Consider the following 26301-nt stretch of genomic DNA (forward strand, 5'->3'; position numbering starts at 1 on the left):
TTGAGTTATCTAATTCCTTTGTTGATTGATAATTGGAGAGATTGCTAATTGGTTTGGAGTGCACTAAAGCTAGTCTTTCCTTGGGAGTTGGCTAGGACTTGGGGCTCAAGTCAATTCATCCACTTGACTTTTCTTTAATTAGTAAGGGTTAACTAAGTGGTAGCAATGAACAATTCTCATCACAATTGAGAAGGATAACTAGGATAGGACTTCTAATTTTCATACCTTGCCAAGAGCCTTTTATAGTTGTTAGTTTATTATCATTGCCATTTACTTTTCATGCTTCTTATCCAAAACCCCAAAATAACTCATAACCAATAACAATACACTTTATTGTAATTTCTAGGGAGAACGACCCGAGGTTTGAATACTTCGGTTATTAATTTTAGGGGTTTGTTTTAGTGACAAACAACTTTTTGTATGAAAGGATTAGTGATTGGTTTAGAAACTATACTTGCAACGAGAATTCATTTGTGAAATTCTATACCATCAAAAATCCAATCAGCAGTGAATAAGGGAGGTTTATCTTCCCAAGTCTCAATACCAAATAATTTGGCATTCAGCTTCATGATTGCACCAAGGTACTTGGTAACTTGCTCCTTAGTAACATCCTCATTCTCTTCAGAAGAGGAATACTCATCAGAGCTCATGAATGGCATAAGGAGGTTTAATGGAATCTCTATGGTCTCTAGATGAGCCTCAGATTCCTTTGGTTCCTCAAAGGGAAATTCCTTATTGATCACTGGACGTCCCAGGAGGTCTTCCTCCTTGGGATTCGCGTCCTCCCCTTCCTCTTTGGATTTGGCCATGATGGTTATATCAATGGCCTTGCACTCTCCTTTTGGATTTTCTTCTATATTGCTTGGGAGAGTACTAGGAGGGATTTCAGTGATCCTTTTACTCAGCTGGCCCACTTGTGCCTCCAAATTTCTAATGGAGGACCTTGTTTCATTCATGAAACTTACAGTGGCCTTAGATAGATCAGAGACTAAGTTTGCTAAATTAGAGGTATTTTGTTCAGAGTTATCTGTCTGTTGCTGAGTGGATGATGGAAAAGGTTTACTATTGCTAAACCTGTTTCTTCCACCATTATTAAAGCCTTGTTGAGGCTTTTGTTGATCCTTCCATGAGAGATTTGGATGATTTCTCCATGAGGGATTATAGGTGTTTCCATAGGGTTCACCCATGTAATTCACCTCTGTAATTGCAGGATTCTCAGGATCATAAGCTTCTTCTTCAGAAGATGCCTCTTGAGTACTGTTGGATGCAGCTTGCATTCCATTCAGACTCTGAGAAATCATATTGACTTGCTGAGTCAATATTTTATTCTGGGCCAATATGGCATTCAGAGTATCAATTTCAAGAACTCCCTTCTTCTGAGGCGTCCCATTACTCACAGGATTCCTCTCAGAAGTGTACATAAACTGGTTATTAGCAACCATGTCAATGAGTTCTTGAGCTTCTGTAGGCATTTTCTTTAGCTGAATGGATCCACTTGCAGAAGTATCCAATGACATTTTAGCTAATTCAGATAGACCATCATAGAATATATCCAGGATGGTCCACTCTGAAAGCATGTCAGAAGGACACTTTTTGGTCAGTTCCTTGTATCTCTCCCAAGCTTCATAGAGGGATTCACCTTCTTTCTGTCTGAAAGTTTGAACATCCACTCTAAGCTTACTCAGCTTTTGAGGAGGAAAGAACTTGGCTAAGAAATCCTTGACCAGCTTATCCCAAGAGTTCAGGCTATCCTTAGGTTGAGAGTCCAACCATATTCTAGCTCTGTCTCTCACAACAAAAGGGAAAAGCATGAGCCTGTAGACTTCAGGATCTACTCCATTAGTCTTAACAGTATCACAGATCTGCAAGAATTCAGTTAAGAACTGAAAGGAATCTTCAGATGGAAGTCCATGAAACTTGCAGTTTTGCTGCATTAGAGAAACTAATTGAGGTTTCAGCTCAAAATTGTTTGCTCCAATGGTAGGGATGGAGATGCTTCTTCCATGTAAATTGGAATTAGGTGCAGTAAAGTCACCAAGTATTCTCCTTGTATTATTATTATTTTCGGCTGCCATCTCCTCTTCTTGTTTGAAAATTTCTGAAAGGTGCTTGCTGGATTGTTGTAATTTAGCTTCTCTTAGTTTCTTCTTCAGAGTCCTTTCAGGTTCTGGATCTGCTTCAACAAGAATATTCTTGTCCTTGCTCCTGCTCATATGAAAAAGAGAGAACAGAAAAATAATAATAGGGATCCTTTTTACCACAGTATAGAGGTCCCTGTGTGAGTAGAAGAAAAGAAGAGTAGAAGAAAAGAAGAGAAAATCTGAACTCAGAGAGAGAGAGGGGGTTCGGATTTTTGGTGAGTGAGGGAGAGATGTTAGTAGATGAATAAATAAACAGAAGGAGATGAGAGAGAAGGATTTTCAAAAATTATTTTTGAAAAATGGTTAGTGATTTTCGAAAATTAAAATTAAAATTTGAAACAATTTGTTAATTAAAAAGAATTTTTGAAAACGAGGGAAGATATTTTCGAAAATTAGAGAGAGAGTTGGTTAGGTAGTTTTGAAAAAGATAAGAAACAAACAAAAAGTTAGTTAGTTAGTTGAAACAAATTTGAAAATCAATTTTGAAAAGATAAGAAGATAGGAAGTTAGGAAAGATATTTTAAAATCAAATTTTTGAAAAAGATAAGATAAAAAGATATTTTTGAAAAGATATAATTAAAATTAATTTTGAAAAAGATTTGATTTTTAAAATCACAATTAATGACTTGATTCACAAGAAATCACAAGATATGATTCTAGAACTTAAAGTTTGAATCTTTCTTAACAAGCAAGTAACAAGCTTGAAATTTTTGAATCAAAATATTAATTGATGATGTTATTTTCGAAAATTATGTGATAAAGATAAGGAAAATATTTTTGAAAAATATTTTTAAAATTTTCGAAAATAAATAAAAAAAATGAAAAAGATATGATTTTTGAAAAAGATTTTGAAAAAGATAAGATTTTTTAAATTGAAAATTTGATTTGACTCATAAAAACAACTAGATTTTAAAATTTTTTGAAAAAGTCAAATCTAATTTTTGAAATTTTAAGAGAGAAAAAGGGGAAGATATTTTTTTGATTTTTGAATTTTTAATGATGAAAGAGAAAAACATGAAAATGATGCAATGCATGAAAATTTTGGATCAAAACAATGAATGCATGCAAGAATGCTATGAATGTCAAGATGAACACCAAGAACATTTTGAAGATTATGATGAACATCAAGAACTTATTTTTGAAAAATTTTTGATGCAAAGAAAACATGCAAGACACCAAACATAGAAATCTTTAATGCTTAGACACTAAGAATTCAAGAATGCATATGAAAAACACCATACAACACAAAACAATGTAATATGAAGATCAATCAAGAAGGTTTATCAAGAACAACTTGAAGATCATGATGAATGCAATGCATGAATGCAATTTTCGAAAAATGCAAGATGAGTATGCAATTGACACCAAACTTAAAAATTGACTCAAGACTCAAACAAGAAACACAAAATATTTTTGATTTTTATGATTTTATGATTTTTTTGGATTTTTCGAAAATTATTTGAAAAAGAAAAATAAGGATTCCAAAATTTTTAATATATTCCAGGAATCTTGCACTCTTAGTCTAAAGCTCCAATCTGAGGGTTAGGCATGGCTTACTAGCCAGTCAAGCTTTAGCATGTAAATCTTTTTGGATCAGGAACAGCAGCAGGTGGATTAGCAACAACTAGCTTGCTCTTGATAATGTTGGGTTGGAAGCCCCAGTCCAAAAGAATTAGACATGGCTTTATAGCCAGCTAGGCTTCACATGCTTCATGAAACTCTAGAATTCATTCTTAAAAATTCTGAAGAACATAATAAAAATTTTTGAAAAGAAATTTTTTTTTTGAAAATAAAACAAAAAGAAAATTACCCAATCTAAGCAACAAGATGAACCGTCAGTTGTCCAAACTCGAACAATCCCCGGCAACGGTGCCAAAAACTCTGTACGCACGTCTTAGTAAATTTTTTTTCATTCACAACTTCGATACAACTAACCCGCAAGTGCACTGGGTCGTCCAAGTAATAAAACCTTACGTGAGTAAGGGTCGATCCCACGGAGATTGTTGGTATGAAGCAAGCTATGGTCATCTTGTAAATCTCAGTCAGGCGGATAATAATTGATTATGGAGTTTTCGAAAATAAATAATAAATAGACAGAAAATAAAGATAGAAATACTTATGTATATCATTGGTGAGAATTTCAGATAAGTGTATGGAGATGCGTTCGTTCCTCTGAACTTCTGCTTTCCTGCTGTCTTCATCCAATCAATCTTACTCCTTTCCATGGCTGGCTTTATGTAAGGACATCACCATTGTCAATGGCTACTTTTCATCCTCTCTGTGAAAATGGTCCGATGCGCTGTCACTGCATGGCTAATCATCTGGAGGCATCACCGTGGTCAATGGCTGCATCCTATCCTCTTGTGAAAATGGTCCAAATGTTCTGTCACAGCACGGCTAATCATCTGAGGTTCTCGATCATACTGGAATAGGATTCACCCTCCTTTTGCGTCTGTCACTACGCCCAGCACTCGCGAATTTGAAGTTCGTCACAGTCACTCAATCCCAGAATCCTACTCGGAATACCAAAGACAAGGTTTAGACTTTCCGGATTCTCATGAATGCCGCCATCAATCTAGCTTATACCACGAAGATTCTGATTAAGAGATCCAAGAGATAATCATTCAATCGAAGGTAGAACGGAAGTGGTTGTCAGGCACGCGTTCATAGGGAATGATGATGATTGTCACGTTCATCACATTCATGTTGAAATGCGAATGAATATCTTAGAAGCGAAATAAGTTGAATTGAATATAAAACAGTAGTACTTTGCATTAATTCATGAGGAACAGCAAAGCTCCACACCTTAATCTATGGAGTGTAGAAACTCTACCGTTAAAAATACATAAGTGAAAGGTCCAGGCATGGCTGAATGGCCAGCCCCCATGATCTAAGAACAAAACGTCCCAAGATGATCAAATACAATAGTAAAAAGTCCTATTTATACTAAACTAGTCACTAGGGTTTACAGAAGTAAGTAATTGATGCATAAATCCACTTCCGGGGCCCACTTGGTGTGTCCTTGGGCTGAGCATTAGCTTTCCACGTGCAGAGGCTTCTTCTGGAGTTGAACGCCAAGTTGTAACGTGTTTTTGGCGTTCAACTCTGGTTCGTGACGTGTTTCTGGCGTTTAACTCCAGACTGCAGCGTAGAACTGGTGTTCAACGCCCTTTTGCGTTATCTAAACTCGGCCAAAGTATGGACTATTATATATTTCTGGAAAGCCCTGGATGTCTACTTTCCAACGCAATTGGAAGCGCGCCATTTTGAGTTTTGTAGCTCCAAAAAATCCACTTTGAGTGCAGGGAGGTCAGAATCCAACAGCATCAGCAGTCCTTCTTCAACCTCTGAATCTGATTTTTGCTCAAGGCCCTCAATTTCAGCCAGAAAATACCTGAAATCACAGAAAAACACAAAAACTCATAGTAAAGTCCAGAAATGTGAATTTAACATAAAAACTAATGAAAACATCCCTAAAAGTAACTAGATCCTACTAAAAATATACTAAAAACAATGCCAAAAAGCGTATAAATTATCCGCTCATCAATTTCATATAAAGCACATAGCAGAGAGCAAGTTTGGGGTTCACCAAAATTTGGTTCAATTCTTAAGGAGCATAGTTGGTTTTTCAAAAATAAGGAACATATAGAAGATTTTGTTTTTCTTTATTACTTTCCACTTAACAAACACCACCGTACCTGGTGCACGAAATTGTGATCACACTTTTCACAATTCCGCACAACTAACCAGCAAGTGCACTGGGTCGTCCAAGTAATACTTTACGTGAGTAAGGGTCGATCCCACGGAGATTTTCAGCTTGAAGCAAGCTATGGTCATCTTGTAAATCTCAGTCAGGCGTATTCAAATGGTTATGAGGTTTTGATAATTAAAAGATAAATAAAACATAAAATAAAATAAGATACTTATGTTATTCATTGGTGGGGATTTCAGCTAAGCGTTTGGAGATGCTTTGTTACTTCTAAACCTCTGCTTTCCTATTGTCTTCTTCCAACCAAGTGTGCTCCCTTCCATGGCAATCTGTATGATCCTCTCGGATGAAAAATACCAGGTACGATCTAAGCACGGCTAATCAACTGTCAGATTTCTCTTCTCGGATGAAAAATACCAGGTACAGCTACCGCACGGCTAATCATCTGTCGGTTCTCACTAGCATCGGAATAGGATCTTTCTATCCTTTTGCACACTGTCACTGCACCCAACATTCACAAGTTTGAAGCTCGTCACAGTCATCCCCTCCCAGATCCTACTCGGACTACCACAGACAAGGTTTAGACTTTCCGGACCTCAGGAATGGCTACCAATTGGTTCTAGCCTATACCACAAAGATACTAATCTCACGGACTCGGTCCATGTATTAGATACCCAATAGAATATACTCCGGCTGTCGTCCAATGACTACGTTGAATATCATGTAGACCGCTTGTGGTTGTCAGGCACGGGGATCTTGGCTAAGCGAGTAACGAAGATAGTGGGTGATTGTCACGGGTCACCCCTTCATTCTGAATTAACTGAATTAAGTACGAGAGTATATCTTGGAGAAGAACTAGGCATGAATTGAAAGAGAAACAATAGTACTTGCATTAATTCATGAAGAATAGCAGAGCTCAATACCTTAATCTATGAGGTGTAGAAACTCCACCGTAGAAAATACATAAGAGAAAATAGTCTAGGCATGGCCGTGTGGCCAGCCTCCAATGCCTAAGGACTAAACGTCCAGAGATAGATATGAATACAATAGTAAAAAGTGCTATTTATACTAAACTATTTACTAGGGTTTATAGAAAATAAGTAACTAAGTGCAGATAGTGCAGAAATCTATTTCTGGGGCCCACTTGGTGTGTGCTTGGGCTGAGCATTGAGCTTTACACATGCATAGGCCATTCTTGGAGTTAAACACCAGCTTGGGTGCCAGTTTGGGCGTTTAACTCCAGTTCTGGTGCCAGTTCTGGCGTTTTACTCCAGAAAAGGTCTCTAGTGGGCGTTTAAACGCCAGTTTGGGCCATCAAATCTCGAGAAAAGTGTGGACTATTATATATTTCCGGAAAGCCCAAGATGTCTACTTTCCAACGCAATTAAGAGCACATGAATTGGGCATCAGTAGCTCCAGAAAATCCACTTCGAGTGCAGGAGGGTCAGAATCCAACAGCATCTGCTGTCCTTTTTCAGCCTTTGAATCAGATTTTTGCTCAGGTTCCTCAATTTCAACCAGAAAACACCTGAAATCACAAAAAAATACACAAACTCATAGTAAAGTCCAGAAATGTGATTTTTGAATAAAAACTAATAAAAATATAATAAAAAGTAACTAAATCATACTAAAAACTATGTAAAAACAATGCCAAAAAGGGTATAAATTATCCACTCATCACAACACCAAACTTAAATTGTTGCTTGTCCCCAAGCAACTAAAAACAAAATAGGATAAAAAGAAGAGAAAATACAATAAATTTCAAAAATATCAATGAAGATTAGTTTCAATTAGATGAGCGGGACTAGTAGCCTTTTTGCTTCTGAACAGTTTTGGCATCTCACTTTATCCTTTGAAGTTCAGAATGATTGGTATCCATAGGAACTCAGAATTTAGATAGTGTTATTGATTCTCCTAGTTGAGTATGTTGATTCTTGAACATAGCTACTTTATGAGTCTTGGCCGTGACCCTAAGCATTTTGTTTTCCAGTATTACCACCGGATACATAAATGCCACAGACACATAACTGCGTGAACCTTTTCAGATTGTGACTTAGCTTTGCTAGAGTCCCCAGTTAGAGGTGCCCAGAGCTCTTAAGCACACTCTTTTTGCTTTGGACCACGACTTTAACCGCTCAGTCTCAAGCGTTTCACTTGACACCTTCACGCCGCAAGCACATGGTTAGGGACAGCTTGGTTTAGCCGCTTAGGCCAGGATTTTATTCCTTTGGGCCCTCCTATCCATTAATGCTCAAAGCCTTGGATCCTTTTTACCCTTGCCTTTTGGTTTAAAGGGTTATTGGCTTTTCTTTTTTTTTCTTTATCTTTCTTTTTTTCTTTATTTTTTGCCATTTTTTTTCCGCAAGCTATGTGTTTTTCACTGCTTTTTCTTACTTTAAGAATCAATTTTATGATTTTTCAGATTATCAATAACATTTATCCTTTTTCATTATTCTTTCAAGAGCCAACAATTTTAACATTCATATACTTCACTATCAAAAATATGCACTGTTCAAGCATTCATTCAGAAAACAAAAAGTATTGCCACCACATCAAAATAATTAAGCTAATTTCAAGACAGAATTCGAAATTCATGTACTTCTTTTTCTTTTTTAGAAAATATTTTTCATTTAAGAAAGGTAAAGGATTCATGGAATCATTCATAGCTTTAAGACATAGACACTAGACACTAATGATCATGTAATAAAGACACAAACATAGACAAAACATAAAGCATGAAACCGAAAAATAGAAAAATAAGAACAAGGAAATTAAAGAACGGGTCCACCTTAGTGACGGCGGCTAGCTCTTCCTCTTGAAGATCCTATGGAGTGCTTGAGCTCCTCAATGTCTCTTCCTTGCCTTTGTTACTCCTCTCTCATGGCCTTTTGATCCTCTCTGATTTCATGGAGGATGATGGAGTGCTCTTGTTGAGGTCCATGAGTGGGCTCTCATGTTTGCTCCATTCTCTTTCTAGTGATGGGATTTTGAGATGAATCTCTCCATCTCCCACGACTCGGAGTTAGAAGTAACTGCCTTCCCTTTCCTCTTCCTAGAGGTTTCTCCGGCCTTAGATGTCATTAATGGTTATGGAAAAAAAAAGCAAAGCTTTTTCCACACCAAACTTAGAAGGTTTGCTCGTCCTCGAGCAAAAGAAGAAAGAAAGGAGTAGAAGAAGAAGAAATAGAGGAGATGGGGAGGGGGAGTAGTGAATTCGGCCAAGGGTGGGTAAGTGTGTACGAGGTGTGAAATTGAAGGTTGTAAGGAGGGATATTTATAGGGTAAGAGAGAGAGGGAATTCGGTTATGAAGGGGTGGGTTTGGGAGGGAAATGGTTTGAATTTGAATGGTGAGGTAGGTGTGGTTTTATAATGGGTGGAAGTGAGTGGTGAAGAGATTATAGGGAAGAAGGTAGGATTTGATAGGTGAATGGTGTTTTGGGGAAGAGGTGGTGAGGTGATTGGTCAATGGTATTTGGGGAAGAGTGTTATGGAAAGGTGTGAAGAGGAGAGAAGAAAAGGTGGGGTAGGTGGGGATCCTGTGGGTCCACAGATCCTGAGGTGTCAAGGAATTCTGCTCCCTGCACCATTTTGGCATTTAAATGCCCTCTGTGTGCCATTTCTGGCGTTTAATGCCAACTCTGCTACCCTTTCTGGCGTTAAACGCTAGGCTAATGCCCCCTTTTTGGCGTTTAACGCCCATCAGACACCCTTTTCTGGCGTTAAACGCCAGTCTATTTGCCAATTCTGGCGTTTAACGCCAGCCAGATACCAGACACCCTTTTCTAGCATTAAACGCCAGTCTGCCTGCCATTTCTAACGTTTAACGCCCAGAATGCTGCTAGACTGGGTGTTAAACGCCCATTCTGCTATCCTTACTGGCATTTACTCCAGGGTGTGCTATTTTTGATGCTGTTTTTGGATTTTTCTTTAATTCTGCAGCTATTTTTATGACTTCACATGATCATCAACCTAAAAAAAACATAAAATAACAATGGAATATAAATAAATATAATTAAATAACATTGGGTTGCCTCCCAATAAGCGCTTCTTTAATGTCAATAGCTTGACAGTGAGCTCTTAGAGAGCTTCACAGAGACTCAGAGCTTAATGGTGGTCTCCCAACACCAAACTTAGAAGTTGAGTGTGGGGGCTCTGTTTGACTCTGTATTGAGAGAAGCTTTTCATGCTTCCTCTCCATGGTTACAGAAGAAGATCCTTGAGCCTTAAACACAAGGTAGTCCTCATTCAATTGAAGGACTAACTCTCCTCTGTCCACATCAATCATAGCTCTTACTGTGGCTAGGAAGGATCTTCCAAGGATAATGGATTCATCTTCATCTTTCCCAGTGTCTAGGATTATGAAATCAGCAGGGATGTACAGGCCTTCAACCTTCACTAAGACATCCTCTACAAGTCCATAAGCCTGTTTCCTTGATTTGTCTGCCAATTCTAGTGAGAATTTAGCAGCTTGTACCTCAAAGATCCCTAGTTTCTCCATTACAGAGAGTGGCATGAGGTTTATACCTGACCCCAGGTCACACAAAGCCTTCTTAAAGGTCATGGTGCCCATGGTACAAGGTATTAGGAACTTTCCAGGATTCGGTTTCTTCTGAGGTAATTTTAGTTGTGCCAAAGCATTTAGTTCATTGATGAGCAATGGAGGTTCATCCTCCCAAGTCTCATTACCAAATAACTTGGCATTCAGCTTCATGATTGCTCCTAGATACTGAGGAACTTGCTCTTCAACAATATCTTCATCCTCTTCAGAGGAAGAATACTCATCAGAGCTCATGAATGGCAACAGTAAGTTCAGTGGAATCTCTATGGTCTCTGTATGAGCCTCATATTCCTTTGGTTCCTCAATAGGGAACTCCTTAGTGGCTAGTAGACGTCCATTGAGGTCTTCCTCACTAGGAATCACTGCCTTTTGACTCTCTCCAGGTTTGGCCATGTTGGGGGTATTGATGGCCTTGCACTCTCTCTTTGGATCTCTTCTGTATTGCTTGGGAGAGTACTAAGAGGGATTTCAGTAACACTTTTACTCAGTTGTCCCACTTGTGCCTCCAAATTTCTGATGGAGGAACCTGTTTTAGTCATGAAACTGAGAGTGGTCTTAGATAGATCAGAGATTATGGTTGCTAGGTCAGAGAGGCTCTGCTTAGAATTCTCTGTCTGTTGCTCAGAAGATAATGGAAAAGGCTTGCTATTGCCAAACCTACTTCTCCCACCATTATTATTATTGAAGCCTTGATTAGGCTTCTGCTAATTCTTCCATAAGAAATTAGGATGATTCCTCCATGAAGAATTGTAAGTGTTTCCATAGGATTCTATCATGTAATTCACTTCTTCCATTCCAAGATTCTCAGAGTCATAAGCTTCTCCTTCAGAGGAGGCTTCTTTAGTACTGCCGAATACAGCTTGCATTCCAGTCAGATTCTGAGAAATCATATTGACTTGCTGAGTCAATATTTTATTCTGAGCAAATATTACATTTAGAATGTCAATCTCAAGAACTCCTTTCTTCTGAGTCATCCCATTATTCACAGGATTTCGTTCAGAAGTATACATGAACTGGTTATTTGCAACCATTTCAATGAGTTCCTGGGCTTCTGCAGGCGTCTTCTTCAGATGAAGAGATCTACCAGTAGAGTGATCCAAAGACTTTAATTATGTATTTTTAATTCTCCTTTATGCCATTCGATGCCGTGATCTGTGTGTTGAATGTTTTAGACTTTATAGGGCATGAATGAGTTGGAGATTGGAAAGGAAGCTAGCAAAAATGGAAGGAACACAAGAATTTGAGGAGATAACCAGCGAGAAGTGACGCGATCGCATGGCTCACGCGACCGCGCGAAGGAGAGCAAATCGCAATGACGCGGCCGCATGGCTCACGCGGCTGCGCGGATTGGAAAAGCTCAAGCAACGCAGTAGCGTGGACGACGCGAACGCGTGGCAAGGAAAAGCGTGAATGACGCGTCCGCATGGATGACGCGATCGCGTGACATGTGCGATCTGCATAATCTACAGGATTCGTTGGGGGCGATTTTGGACCTTATTTCGACCCAGTTTTCGGCCCGGAATAGCAGACTAGAGCCAGAGAATATGCAGAAACAAAGAACAACATTCATTCTACACAGTTTACAGTTTTAGATCTAGTTTTACTCCCTTAGGTTTTCCCTAGGTTTAAGAATTTCAATTTTCAATTGGTCTTAGCTTTGGAACATTGAGAAGAGTTATTTCCTCATCAAGACTTCGTCATTCTAGTTCGTTCTCTTAACTTGGTTTTATTCTTCCATGTTCTTTGCTTTGATCAACTTTGTCATTTGAATACTTTCATGATTTTAATTTATTTCTTCCAATTTAATTTATTTTCCATTCCAATAATCATGTCTTCTTTTAATTCCCTTTCATGTGTTATGGATTTATTATTTACAATGAGTGAGTAGTTCCCCCCCCCACTTGATAGGGAGTTGATTGAAAGGAACTCTTGAGTTGGAAGGATTGAAAGAAAAATTGTAATTGGGTTAACTGTTGCATTGTTATCTAATCACTAACACCAATCCCTTTGAACTAAGTGGGTTGCAACTCGTGAACAGATCTAGCATTCCAACTTGTTTGACTTTCCTTTACCTAGTAAGGGATAACTAAACAGAACAACCATTAATTATAAATTAATCTTGAGATCATTCCATCAGTAATAGAGATTCCAACTAATCAACTCCCAGTCAAGGGTTTTATTCATATTATTTAAATTTCCTCTTTTTAATTTTCCCTCTACTTAACTCAACTTCTTGGAACATCTGATTAATAAAATAGCACACTTTTCTGCAACTCGTTGGGAGACGACCTGGGACTCCAACTTCCAGTAATTTTTAATTTAAACTCTCTGTGACATATTTCTAAATTAATAGGCAGATTTTTGTTGAGTTAAGAACTATACTTGCAACGTAACTATTTTAATAATTTTTAATTCACCAACTTCTGCGTCTCATCAATTTTTGGCGCCGTTGCTGCGGAGTTGCAATAGAGTGCTAAAGTTATTAATTAGAATTTATTTATTTGCATTTTATTTTATTTTGCTACTATGAGCTGTATGTTTCTTTCGTCAAATGACGCGTTCACTTCCTGATCTGCGCTTGCTAATATTCGATCCTGAAATTGAAAGGACTACTTCACGAATAAGGCGAGAACAGCGTCGGTTAGTCCGCTCTGAGGGCGGATCTGAAAGTGAACTTGAGGAAGAAACCAGCCCCCGTTCTACTGATTCGATTGTTTTACGTGCAGAAGACATGGCAGCTAGGAGAGTTACCATCCAGGAGGAAGGAGCTCCTGATTTTATAATGCAACCGTTTCAAGCGCATTATCCAGCGGTAGCTACAAATTTTGAAATAAAGACTGCACTGCTAAACTTGATGTCCAAGTTTCATGGCCTACCTGCTCAAGAGCCTATCAAGCACTTGAGAGATTTCCAGGCAGCCTGTTCTACTGTCAGGCGTGATGGTACTGATGAAACTTCAATTTTGCTGAAAGCTTTCCCGTTTTCTCTCGAGGGAAAAGCAAGAGAGTGGTACTACACTCAACCTCTGGCAAATGTATCCAACTGGGATACACTCAGAAATGAGTTTTTGGAAAAATTCTTTCCATCTGAAGTTACTGATAAACTGAGGAAGGATATTTCCACAATTGTTCAGGATGACAATGAGACTCTCTTTGAATACTGGGAGCGCTTCAATAATCTTTTGGAAGCATGCCCCCACCACAGGATTGACAAGATAGTGTTACTTAGCTATATCACGCAGGGCATGAGGCCCCAAGATAAGACCACATTGGAAAGTGCTAGCAATGGGTCTATGAAGAAGTACAAGACCACTGATGAGGCTTGGCAATTGATCAGTGATTTAGCTGAATCTACTAGGAATCACAGGCAAAAGCAAGGCCGTTCAAAAGCTATTGCAGAAGTATCCTCTAACAGAAAGACTGCTGTTCTAGCTCAGAGTATATGTGAGATGACCAACTTGCTGAAGCAGATGCAATTGAACAACAAGCTCAGCAAGCTCAACCTCCTCCGCCACAGCAAAACCAACAACTAGTCCCACAAAGAATTTGCGGAATCTGTGCTGATTATAGCCATTACACTGATGAATGCCCGCAGCTCCAACAAGAAGACAACATGGTGGCATCCACTCATAACTTCTATGACCGCCCCAACCAAGGGTACAATCAAAGTGGAAATAATAACCATGGATGGCAGGACAATTCTAACCAGAATTGGAGGGACAACAATAACAGAGGAGGCCGAGATAATCAGGGAAATCAGAGGTAGAATAATAACAACAACAGGCAGCAGAATCAACCTTATAGAGCACCTCACCTGAGGCAAAACCAAGGACCACAGAACAATCAACAGCAGACATCTCAATTTACTCACTCTTCTTTATCTCCTAATGAAGAGTTACTACAATCTTTTGAGCGAAGACAACAGACCATGGAAAATAACATGAATAGTATTAACGCCAGTCTGAATGGTCTCACCTCTACTTTGCAAGCTCTCATGTCACAGCTTGGATCAACGCAAAATTCTAGTAACCAACCTTCAAGCTCCACTGGAATCCCCTCTCAACCATTACCCAATCCAAAGGGAGGCATTAATGCCATCACCCTAAGGTCTGGAACCACACTGCAAGAGAGGAGTCAGGAGGAACCAAGCCCACTAGAACACACCTGAGCTGAAGAGGTAGTAGAAATAGAAGATGTTGAAGAGGAAGAGGACATACAGGACATAGCTGAAGAAGAAATAGCTCAACCACAGGAGGAAGCACCAAAAGGCGCAGACACCACAGAAGACACCACTCCTATTCCATTTCCACAACTTGCAAGGAAGCAGCTGGAACTTGACCCCAAAATGGTAGAAATATTCAAAAAGGTTGAGGTAATTGTTCCTCTTTTTGATGTTATTTAGCAGGTACCTAAATATGCAAAATTTCTAAAAGACTTATGTATCCATAAAGACAAAATTAATGAATTAGAAACTATTCCTTTAGGTAGTTCTATATCTGCTTTAATGGGAGGATTACTTGAAAAATGTAGTGATCCAGGTCCTTGTATAGTTAGCTGTACTATTGGTGGTGTAGTAATTTATGATTGCATATGTGATTTAGGAGCATGTGTCAGTATAATGCCTTTGTCTATATATGATATTTTGAGGCTCACTCCCTTAAAAAGGTTGGCAGCTCATTTTGTGTTAGCAGATAAAAGCATTATTACAGTGGCTGGAGTTGCTGAAGATGTTTTGGTAAACATTAAGGGGCTTACATTTCCCACTGATTTTTATATCTTGGAGATGCCCCATAATAATTCAGATAAGCCATCATCAATCCTACTTGGAAGACCATTCCTGAAGACATCAAAATTCAAATTGGATGCTTTTTCAGGAACATACTCCTTTGAAATAGATGGCCGCATAGTAATCTTCAATCTGAATGGAGTCATTGACAACCCCCAGAAAATCATTCTATCTTTCAGTGTGATGTCATAGATGAAAGTGTAGCTGAAGTTCACAAGGAAGAGTTAGAAGAGAGGCACACTGGACAAGGTCCAAATGTGGGGACCCTCTTAACTGACAATGAGGGCACTTTGTCATTTTCACAAGCTCTAGATAATCCAGAGACTGCCCATGATCAAAAGTTAGAATTAAAACCCCTCCCTCCACATCTCAAATATGCTTATCTTGAAGATGAGCAGAGGTTTCCAGTTATCATTGCAAGGGAACTTACTTCTCAACAAGAAGAGCAGTTACTTGATGTGCTGAGGAAGCATAAGAAGGCAATTGGGTGGAGCTTGGCAGACATAGTAGGCATCAACCCTCAAGTATGTGAGCACAGAATATTTTTAGAAGAGGGAGCAAGACCTGTCCGTCAACCCCAAAGAAGATTGAATCCCACCATCTTGGAAGTTGTCAAAAAGGAAGTGACCAGACTATTGGAAGCCGGTATCATATATCCCATTTCAGACAGTGAATGGGTAAGCTCAGTACAAGTGGTGTCCAAGAAGTCTGGAGTCACTACAGTGAATAATGAGCATGGAGAGCTCATAGCAACTAGAGTTCAGAATGCTTGGAGAGTCTGCATTGATTACAGGTGTCTCAACCAAGCTACCCGTAAGGATCACTACCCACTTCCATTCATTGATCAAATGCTGGATCGCCTGTCAGGTAAATCACATTATTGCTTTTTAGATGGTTACACAGGTTATTTCCAGATTCATATAGCTCCTGAGAATCAGGAAAAGACTACTTTTACATGTCCTTTTGGGACTTATGCTTATAAGAGAATGCTATTTGCCTTGTGCAATGCACCAGCTACTTTCCAAAGGTGCATGATGAGTCTTTTCTCTGATCTTATTGAGGACTGTATGGAAGTTTTTATGGATGATTTTAGCGTTTATGGTGATTCTTTTAGCCTTTGCTTAGATGGATTATCTAGAGTATTAGATAGATGTGTTAATACAAACCTTGTATTAAACTTCAAAAAATATCACTTTATGGTAAAACAAGGGATTGTATTAGGACATGTGGTATCTAATAATGGCATTTCTGTAGACCCAGCAAAGGTGAATGTTATTTCTAGTCTACCTTACCCCTCTTCTGTGAGGGAAGTCCGTTCGTTCCTTGGCCATGCAGGTTTTTACAGGAGATTTATTAAGGACTTTAGTAAGGTCGCACTTCCCTTATCCAGATTACTGCAGAAGGATATTGAGTTCGAGTTCAGTGAGGATTGCAAACAAGCATTTGATAAGCTGAAGACTGCTCTGACTCAAGCTCCAATTGTGAGAGGACCAGACTGGAGCCAGCCATTTGAAATCATGTGCGATGCTTCCAACCATGCAGTAGGAGCAGCGCTGGCTAAGCGTGAAGGTAAGGATCCTTTCGTTATTGCTTATGCGTCTAAGACTTTAGACACTGCCCAGTCCAATTATACTACTACTGAGAAAGAGCTTCTTGCTATTGTTTTTGCTCTGGATAAATTCCGAGCTTATTTACTTGGTACTAGAGTAGTAGTGTATTCGGACCATGCAGCTTTAAAGTATCTATTAGCTAAAAAGGAGTCCAAACCAAGACTTATACGTTGGATACTGCTGTTACAAGAATTTGATTTAGAAATAAAGGATAGGAGTGGTAATCAGAATTTAGTGGCAGACCACTTGAGTCGCCTTGAGCATATTAAGGATGATTCTACTCCTATAGATGATAATTTTCCTTTTGATAACCTGCAAGCAGTATCTAAGGTAGTCCCTTGGTATGCACCTATTGCTAATTATTTAGTTAGCCGCACATTTCCTCCAAATTTCTCTAAGCATCAAAGAGACAAGCTGAAAAGTGAGTCTAAATATTATATATGGGATGACCCATATTTATGGAGATGTGGCGCTGATCAAGTAATTAGACGTTGTGTGCCTCATCAGAATTCCAGTCCATTTTAGAGGCCTGTCACACATCTGAGAGTGGAGGACATTTTGGTCCTCAAAGGACAGCTAGAAAGATCTTACACTGTGGATTCTGGTGGCCTACCCTTTTTAGAGACGCTGCTGAGTTTTGTAAATCTTGTCTTCCATGCTAGAAATTTGGTAATATATCCAGGAGGGATGAGATGCCTCAACAAATTATGCTTTTCTGTGAAATTTTTGATGTTTGGGGCATTGACTTCATGGGTCCATTTCCAAACTCTAATGGATATTTTTATATATTGTTAGTTGTGGATTATGTTTCCAAATGGGTGGAAGCAATTCCTACCCGCACTGATGATGCTAACACTGTTGTTTCCTTTGTGAGAAACCGTATTATATGTCGCTTCGGATCACCACGAGCAATCGTGAGCGATCAAGGCACCCATTTTTGTAACAGGAGACTGACAGGATTAATGAAGAAGCATGGGATAATTCATAAAGTTGCAACAGCTTACCATCCCCAAACTAATGGGCAAGCCGAGGTGTCAAACAGAGAAATTAAGCGTATCCTGCAAAAGATAGTAAAGCCTCATAGAAAAGACTGGAGCACCAGGCTACAAGATGCACTCTGGGCATACAGAACAGCATACAAGACACCCATTGGGATGAGTCCTTTCCACTTGGTTTATGGAAAAGCTTGTCATCTCCCAGTTGAAGTAGAACACAGAGCCTTTTGGGCAGTTAAGGAGTGCAACATGGGATTTGAGAAAGCCAGAGCTGAAAGGAAGTTGCAACTGCAGGAAATGGAGAGCCTTCGCCGAGAAGCTTATGAAAACTCCAGAATATACAAGGAAAAGATGAAGGTTGTACATGATCAAAACATCAAGAAGAAAGAGTTCCAACCTGGGGATTTAGTCCTCCTTTACAAATCTCGACTAAGGCTCATGCCAGGCAAGTTGAGATCAAGATGGGAAGGTCCATACAGAGTAGAGAAGGCCGAACCGTACAGAGTTTATCACCTAAGCCATCCTTCAAGTTCTGAACTTATTAAGGTTAATGGACAACGCCTGAAGCTATACCATGGCGAGAAGGTACAGAGAAATAAGGAGCTTGAGATCTTCCTCTTGGAAGATCCCCATATAGCAGGAGATTGAGCTAGTGGAGCGTCCAACTTACGGACGTTAAAGCAAAGTGCTAGGTGGGAGACAACCCACCATGGTATGATCATTCTTTTCTTTATTTTTAGTTTTTCCTATTCAATAACTCTTCTCTTTCGTAGTACTTTCGTGCATCTGCATTTACATGTATAAAAAAAAAATTTGCTACGCGACGCGATCACATCGGCGACGCGCCCGCGTCACAGGGAGAGTAAAGAAAAATAAAAATGAACAGAAAGTTACGCTGGGGTGTGGCTGGAGGCGTGCCAATGGCACAAATCAACCCACGCGACCGCGTCGCTGACGCGTTCGCGTCGCATGGGAATCATGGCCTCCCACGCGACCGCGTGCCCCACGCGGCCGCGTGCCCTGAGTTTTCGACGTAAAAGGGTGCACAATGAAATATTGTGCGAGAGTGATGCTGGATTGGTGCTGGAGACACAATCCTTATCACGCGACCGCGTCGTCGATGCGGCCAAGTCATCCGTTTTTGGACGCACACTCACGCGATCGCATGACCCACGCGATCGCGCCACTCCAATTTTGGCAACTAAATTAATTTGAACAGAGAGTTGTGCTGGTGCGAGGCTGCACTTGCGCCAGAAGTACAACATGGGTCACCGACGCGATCGCGTCACCATACTTGAAGCGCATCCACGCGAACGCGTGCCACACGCGGCCGCGTCGCATGCGCCGCACAGCTCAACCAAAAATTGCCACATATCTTATCTTTCTCTCCTCCAAATCCTAATTTTTCTTTTCCCTCCTTATTTCTTCCTTCTCCCTTCTTCTTCCAATCTCACCTATCACTCTCTGTCTCTCACCTCCATTACCAAGGTTCTATTTTCTTCTTTCTTTTTCTCTTTTCTATCATTTTATATATTATTTTATATATTATTTTTCTTTTCATTATTCATATTTTCCTTCTTTTTCTTTTTCCTTTTACATGGTGTTAGAAATTTTTTGAGTCATTATCCCTCATTATATGCTTGTGGATTGTTGCAAATTGTTTGACAATTATTTTTATTCTAATTAAGGGATTGCTTGCATGTTCTCCTTCATATTTTCTATACCTTATTCATCATGCATGCTATGTGTTTGTGAAAAAGCTCAAATGGCATTATGCACTTCTCTATGTTGTTATACTATTCAATGCTTGCTTTTCACAACTTTCCTTTACTATTGTATTAATTGAATTTAATTGTCAATACAAACGTGATGGTTTGTTACAAAGTCTTGCTTGGTCTATGCTACTCATGCCCTTTGCCGGCATGCCAATAAACACCTTGCAGTCACTTGTCTTTCTATGCACTAGCTATTTTCCATTGTTGGCTTTTCACATGTACTCGAGAGCATGTGTTAATGTCATCTACATCCTAATGTGCATCCATCACCATTCTTCCGTTCTCTTCCTTGCTATATATCTATTTGAATTTAATTTACTTTCTCCTCTCTTTTCAGGATGGCCACCAAGAAAGGAAAGGAGAAAGCGACTCCTAAACCTCCAGCAAGAATAGGCACTAAAAAAGCATTAGTGGCAGAACCCTCTTCAACCGAAATCAAGCCCTCAACAAAAAGAGTTAAGAGGATAATAAAGGTTGATGAAAAGGAGAAAGCCTTTCCAGCAAAGGACACTGCGCGATTTCCCAATCGCTACTGTGAGCAGATGTTCCATATCCTGGCAGAAAGGAACTATAACAATGAATACCTTCTTATCTTCCCGTCCAATATTGCTACCATTGTTGGGCCGCAAATTGAACGAAGACAATGCGGTTTTCTACAGAGACAGCCAAGGCAGGTCAATCTTTCTTGGGTAGTTGAGTTCTACTCTAACTTCTACATGCTAACCCTGCAGTCTGTTTATATCCGGCAGAAGCAAGTCCCCATCACAGAAGAGGCCATTCAGCAAGCTCTGAGTCTTCCTCCTATTCCAGAAGGAATGGACGCCTTCCAAGAAGCCGCACTTAAGCGCCAGAGGTACCAATTTAACTGGGACTTCGTTCTCAGAGTTATCGCATTACCTGGCAGCCGTTGGATCTACGGATACCACCGTACCCGCCCTAAGAGAATCTTGGCTTCAGCACTTACCTTGGAGGCTCGCGTATGGGCACAGATCATGTCCCATTACGTCTTTCTGAGTACTCATGAGTCCTCCTTCACTGCGGACATGGCTGTTCTACTATGGTGCATCCTTACAGACCAACCTCTGCATCTCTCAAGACATATCCGGAATGCTATGGGACACGTACAAATTACGGGCAACTTACCTTTCTCCGCCTTGGTCTCAGATCTTATCTCAGCAGCCGGAGTCTCCTACAGAGCTGGGGACACCAAAGTCGTGCTTCCACGGGATGATCAGTATGTCCCTAACGGGAAATACCTCAGACTTCCAGCAGCCACTACATGTCTTCCTACTGCTCCAGTTGAAGATAATTCTTCTTCAACACCACAAGCACCTACAACTGATGAATTGCTCCAGCAGATAATGACAAGGTTGGATTGGCAAGAACACAAAGCTAAGTTGAGAGAGCGCCGTAACGAGCGCCGATTCAAACACCTCAAGGAGCTACTCAAGTGACACTTCAAGGACTCGGATACCCCGGACTCCACTTCTTTTACCAGCACAAGGAGCCATCATGGTCATGATTGTGGAGACACTGCCACCAGCCCACCGCTGTTCCTGACAGACGGCACCGAGGACGGTGCAAAGCCTTAAGTGTGGGGAGGTCGGTCAGTACCTGACTTCCGGAGGTAATTTCTTTTTCCTAGCACCAATAATTAGGATATTTTAGTTAGATTTTCTTTCTTTTATAGAATAGAATAAATTGCATAGGTTAGGATAGTTGCATGCATGTTCTACTTGATTGAAAAGACAATAAGTTTCTTTTAAGACTCTATCTTTGGAACAAAATTTCACTAATTTTTCAAAATTTTTATGATAAATTTGCTTGAGTTGTATTTGGAACATGATTTTTGAGCTAAAGAACACACAACCTGTGAGGATTTGAGCCTTTATGCATGGTTACATTATTTAACCATAATTATTTTATTCTTGTGTGTTTACTTCTCTATGATTGTAATCTATATTTTGTTTTATCTTATATGTCTAATATTATTATATTTACATGCTTGCACATGATTGAGGCCATTATTTGTTTAAACTCACTTATCCAAATTAAGCCTACCCTTTCCAATTTCCTTTGTTAACCACTTTGAGCCTTTAAATCCCATTTGTTCTATATTTTACCATATTACTAACCTTAAGCTGAAAAACAATTGTATATCCCAAATTGAATCTTTGGTTAGCTTAAGATAGAATTGTGTGTGCTAGTTAAGTATGGGAAATTGTGGGAACAAAAGTTGTTAAGGGAATGTGTCATGATAATTTAATGGAAATTTGGATACCTACTCATGTGAAACTATAAGAATTAAAAATCTATGTGCATTGATAAGCTATATTTATTTTAATGTCCAAAAAAAAATAAAAAATAAAAAATAAAAAATAAAAAATAAAAAATAAAAAATAAAAAATAAAAAATAAAAAATAAAAAATAAAAATAAAAATAATATATATATATATATATATATATATATATATATATATATTTTAAATAAATAAAGGGGACAAAAATTACCCCAATGTTAAATTCAGAATTCAAAGATCAATGCACATATGATAAAATCAAATATAAAGTTGATACATGAGTATGAATAGATAAAGGGAATTCTGGGTAGCTAGGTATGAACTTTAAGATTACATTAAAAATATACAGGTTGGGTTGAAGCTTGGGTTAATTAAAGATTCAATTTATTAGCTCACTTGACCAAATGTATACCCCTACTTGTACCTTAGCCCCATTACAACCTTGAAAAGACCTCATGATGTTCGCATTGGTATATTAACTGTTGTTGATTGGTTAGGAGAAGAACAAAAGTTAGAAAGCATGATTAGAGAAGGATAGAGTGATTACCCTATACACTAGAGATTAGAGCGTACATACATTATCAATGAAGGTTCAGTGCTTGAATTTTCATGTTCCCTGCTTTCATGAGCTTTCTTCTTGCACTTTTATCTGTTTTATTGTATAATGATAGAATTAGTGGAATTTGATTTGTAATTGTTTTGAAGAGCTTATTTACTTTTGATCAAATGGGCAAGAATCATATAGTTGCATTTATTTATAGGCTTGCATTGTATTTCATGAGTTTCTACATGTTCATACTTATTTCCTTATCTCCTTCAATTAAGCATGAGGACATGCTAATGTTTAAGTGTGGGGAGGTTGATAAACCACTGTTTTATAGTTTATATTGTGTTTAATTGTGTGGTTTTATCATGATCATTACCCACTTATTCATTAAATTAGCATGAAATTATAATTCCTTCCTGAATTTATAACATGTTCGAAAACCGCTTCCTAGAGACTTTAATTATGTATTTTTAATTCTCCTTTATTCCATTCGATGCCGTGATCTGTGTGTTAAATGTTTCAGACTTTATAGGGCATGAATGAGTTGGATATTGGAAAGGAAGCTAGCAAAAATGGAAGGAACACAAGAATTTGAGGAGATAACCAGTGAGAAGTGACGCGATCGCACGGCTCACGCGACCGCACGAAGGAGAGCAAATCGCAGAGTCGCAGCCGCATGGCTCACGCGGCCGCGCAGATTGGAAATGCTCAAGCGACGCGGTAGCGTGGACGACGCGAACGCGTGGCAAGAAAAAGCACGAATGACGCGTCTGCATGGATGACGCGATCGCGTGACATGTGCGATCTGCATAATCTGCAGGATTCGCTGGGGGCGATTTTGGACCTTATTTCGACCCAGTTTTCGGCTCGGAACAGCAGACTAGAGCCAGAGAATATGCAGAAACAAAGAACAACATTCATTCTACACAGTTTACAGTTTTAGATCTAGTTTTACTCCATTAGGTTTTCCCTAGGTTTAAGAATTTCAATTTTCAATTGGTCTTAGCTTTGGAACATTGAGAAGAGTTATTTCCTCATCAAGACTTCGTCATTCTAGTTCATTCTCTTAACTTGGTTTTATTCTTCCATGTTCTTTGCTTTGCTCAACTTTGTCATTTGAATACTTTCATGATTTTAATTTATTTCTTCCAATTTAATTTATTTTCCATTCCAATAATCATGTCTTCTTTTAATTCCCTTTCATGTGTTATGGATTTATTATTTACAATGAGTGAGTAGCTCCCCCCCACTTGATAGGGAGTTGATTGAAAGGAACTCTTGAGTTGGAAGGATTGAAAGAAAAATTGTAATTGGGTTAACTGTTGGATTGTTTTCTAATCACTAACACCAATCCCTTTGAACTAAGTGGGTTGCAACTCGTGAACAGATCTAGCATTCCAACTTGTTTGACTTTCCTTTGCCTAGTAAGGGATAACTAAACAGAACAACCATTAATTATAAATTAATCTTGAGATCATTCCATCAGTAATAGAGATTCCAACTAATCAACTCCCAGTCAATGGTTTTATTCATATTATTTAAATTTCCTCTTTTTAATTTTCCCTCTACTTAACTCAACTTCTTGGAACATCTGATTAATAAAATAGCACACTTTTCTGCAACTCGTTGGGAGACGACCTGGGACTCCAACTCCCAGTAATTTTTAATTTAAACTCTCTATGACATATTTCTAAATTGATAGGCAGATTTTTGGTGAGTTAAGAACTATACTTGCAACGTAACTATTTTAATAATTTTTAATTCACCAACTTCTGCATCTCATCAGATTCCTTTATGCCTTGCTAGAATGATCATTTAGTTGCAAGTAAAAGTACATGCTAAAGAAAGCTATCTGAAATTTCTCTTTAGCCTAAAAGTTACCTGCATAATAAGTGTCATCCCTCATCAGCTTGAGTACTTTGCTTTGTCCCCTTGCTGTCTGAATAAAAGAGAGATGTTTGATTTAGAAAAGTAGTTATTCAATGTTGCAAAAGTTAGAATGAAAGTTAGTGGTGGTATGTGTTTGATTCAATTATTAGCTCACAAAATAATTGCTGCATAATGACATGTTACTTGAAGCCTAAACTAGTTTGCTGCTATGAAGCCTTGAATTAATGAAAGTCCCTTGAAAATGAACCAAAACAGAAAGAAAAAGAAATAGAAAAAGCCAAAGAAAATGGCAAAGAAACAAACAATAAGGCTAGACACCAATAGCTTGGACCCTAGGACACATACCTGTGGTGTTTTTGTACTAGGATATGCTTGGACAAGTAAGTTCTAAGGAGTATTTCAAAACTTGGCCACTTAGATCAACTGATTTGGGATGGCCAACTGAAAGTCCACAATAAAGAGCAACCTAGATACAAAGCACTTAGTTATCCAAAGAGATGCTGGGCACCAATGATCCTAGGAGGAAAAAGGTGAGCCATGTGTCTGTGGTGAAGAAATGTTGAGTGAAATTAAGCCAAAGGCCACTACAACATTTGCCACCAAGCCTTCAATGAGTAATAAGCTCTCTAAACAAAAGAAAGAAGAAAGAAATTAACAAGGGAAACAAACAAAAAGTAAGGCATTGTAGCAGCAACCTTAGTGAACCCTTAAGGAAACATTGTTTGTTTTGACAGCAAGTAATAAATGAGCCACTTTTGATCTGCATGAAACCCCATGAACCAAGTTCAACTATCTGCTTAATAAGGACATGTATACTTCTCTATGTCATTCTATCTTTTCCTATGTTTTATGCTTGCTTGGGGACAAGCAAGTTTTAAGTTTGGTGTTGTGATGACAAGTCATCTTAACCTAGTTTTACTAGTCTTTTTCATTGTTTTTACTAGAATTTATGCACTTTCTTGCATTATAAGTAAGTAATTTAGAGTGGAATTGCATAGTTTCTTTGAATCAACCAACCACCCTTTAATTGATACAAAATCATGAGGTTTAAGCTAAATTTAATTGATAATTGATTGATTTATAAACTTTGTGAATTTGGTGATACTTTGATTGGTTGATTTGATTACTTGTAGGTGAAGAAAGAAGAAAATAAGAAAAGCGTGGCATAAGGAACGTGTCCAAAGGAAGCAAAAAGCGTGCCCAAGAGAAGAAAAAGCATGGCAACATTGAGGAAGAAGGAAAGCTAAGTTGAGAAAGTAAATCGAGCTCTACAAGGAAAAATAGGAGAGAGCAAGGCACAAAGCTCAGTTAACTTAGTGAACTAAGCATCAAAGAAAGCAAGGCAAAGACATAAAGCTCAGTTCACTAAGTGAGCTTTATCGGGGGCTTTTCAAAATTAATTCAAGATGCAACTCTAAGGAATGGAGCCACCAAGTTTTGAACTAATGACCTAAGGGAGGCAAGGAACGCCCCTTGCAAGGAAAATCAAGAGGAAATGGCCAAAAAGCTTCCTCTAAGGTTCGAACAAGGAACTTCACACTACCAAGCTTGCAAAGAAATTAAGCCAAGATGCTTTGGCTAAGATTCGAACCTGGGAACTCCTTAAAACACAAGGGAGGAGCGCTACTTTGGTGCAAAGAAAATGAGCCAAGATGGCTCTTGATGAGTGGATAATTTATACGCTTTTTGGCATTGTTTTTACTTAGTTTTTAGTATGATTTAGTTGGTTTTTAGTATATTTTTGTTAGTTTTTAATTAAAAATTACATTTCTAGACTTTACTATGAGTTTGTGTGTTTTTCTATGATTTCAGGTATTTTCTGGCTGAAATTGAGGGAGCTGAGCAAAAATCTGATTTTGGCTGAAAAAGGACTGCTGATGTTGTTGGATTCTGACCTCCCTGCACTCAAAGTGGATTTTCTGGAGCTAAAGAACTCCAAATGGCGCGCTCTCAATTGCGTTGGAAAGTAGACATCCAGGGCTTTCCAGAA

At 38.8% G+C, this 26301-nt stretch overlaps 2 non-coding genes across 2 annotated transcripts; one reads left to right on the top strand and one right to left on the bottom strand.

Moving 5' to 3' along the window:
* Nucleotides 1-1571: 1571 nt before the first annotated feature.
* Nucleotides 1572-1679, top strand: LOC112752592 (small nucleolar RNA R71). The gene has a single exon (XR_003177021.1). It is a non-coding gene; the product is annotated as a small nucleolar RNA R71 (small nucleolar RNA).
* Nucleotides 1680-13509: 11830 nt separating this feature from the next.
* Nucleotides 13510-13616, bottom strand: LOC112752323 (small nucleolar RNA R71). The gene has a single exon (XR_003176766.1). It is a non-coding gene; the product is annotated as a small nucleolar RNA R71 (small nucleolar RNA).
* Between the last annotated feature and the right edge of the window lie 12685 nt (nucleotides 13617-26301).

The sequence above is a fragment of the Arachis hypogaea genome, chromosome 15 (genome assembly GCF_003086295.3).
Source record: "Arachis hypogaea cultivar Tifrunner chromosome 15, arahy.Tifrunner.gnm2.J5K5, whole genome shotgun sequence".
In the NCBI taxonomy this organism is placed as follows: Eukaryota; Viridiplantae; Streptophyta; class Magnoliopsida; order Fabales; family Fabaceae; genus Arachis; species Arachis hypogaea.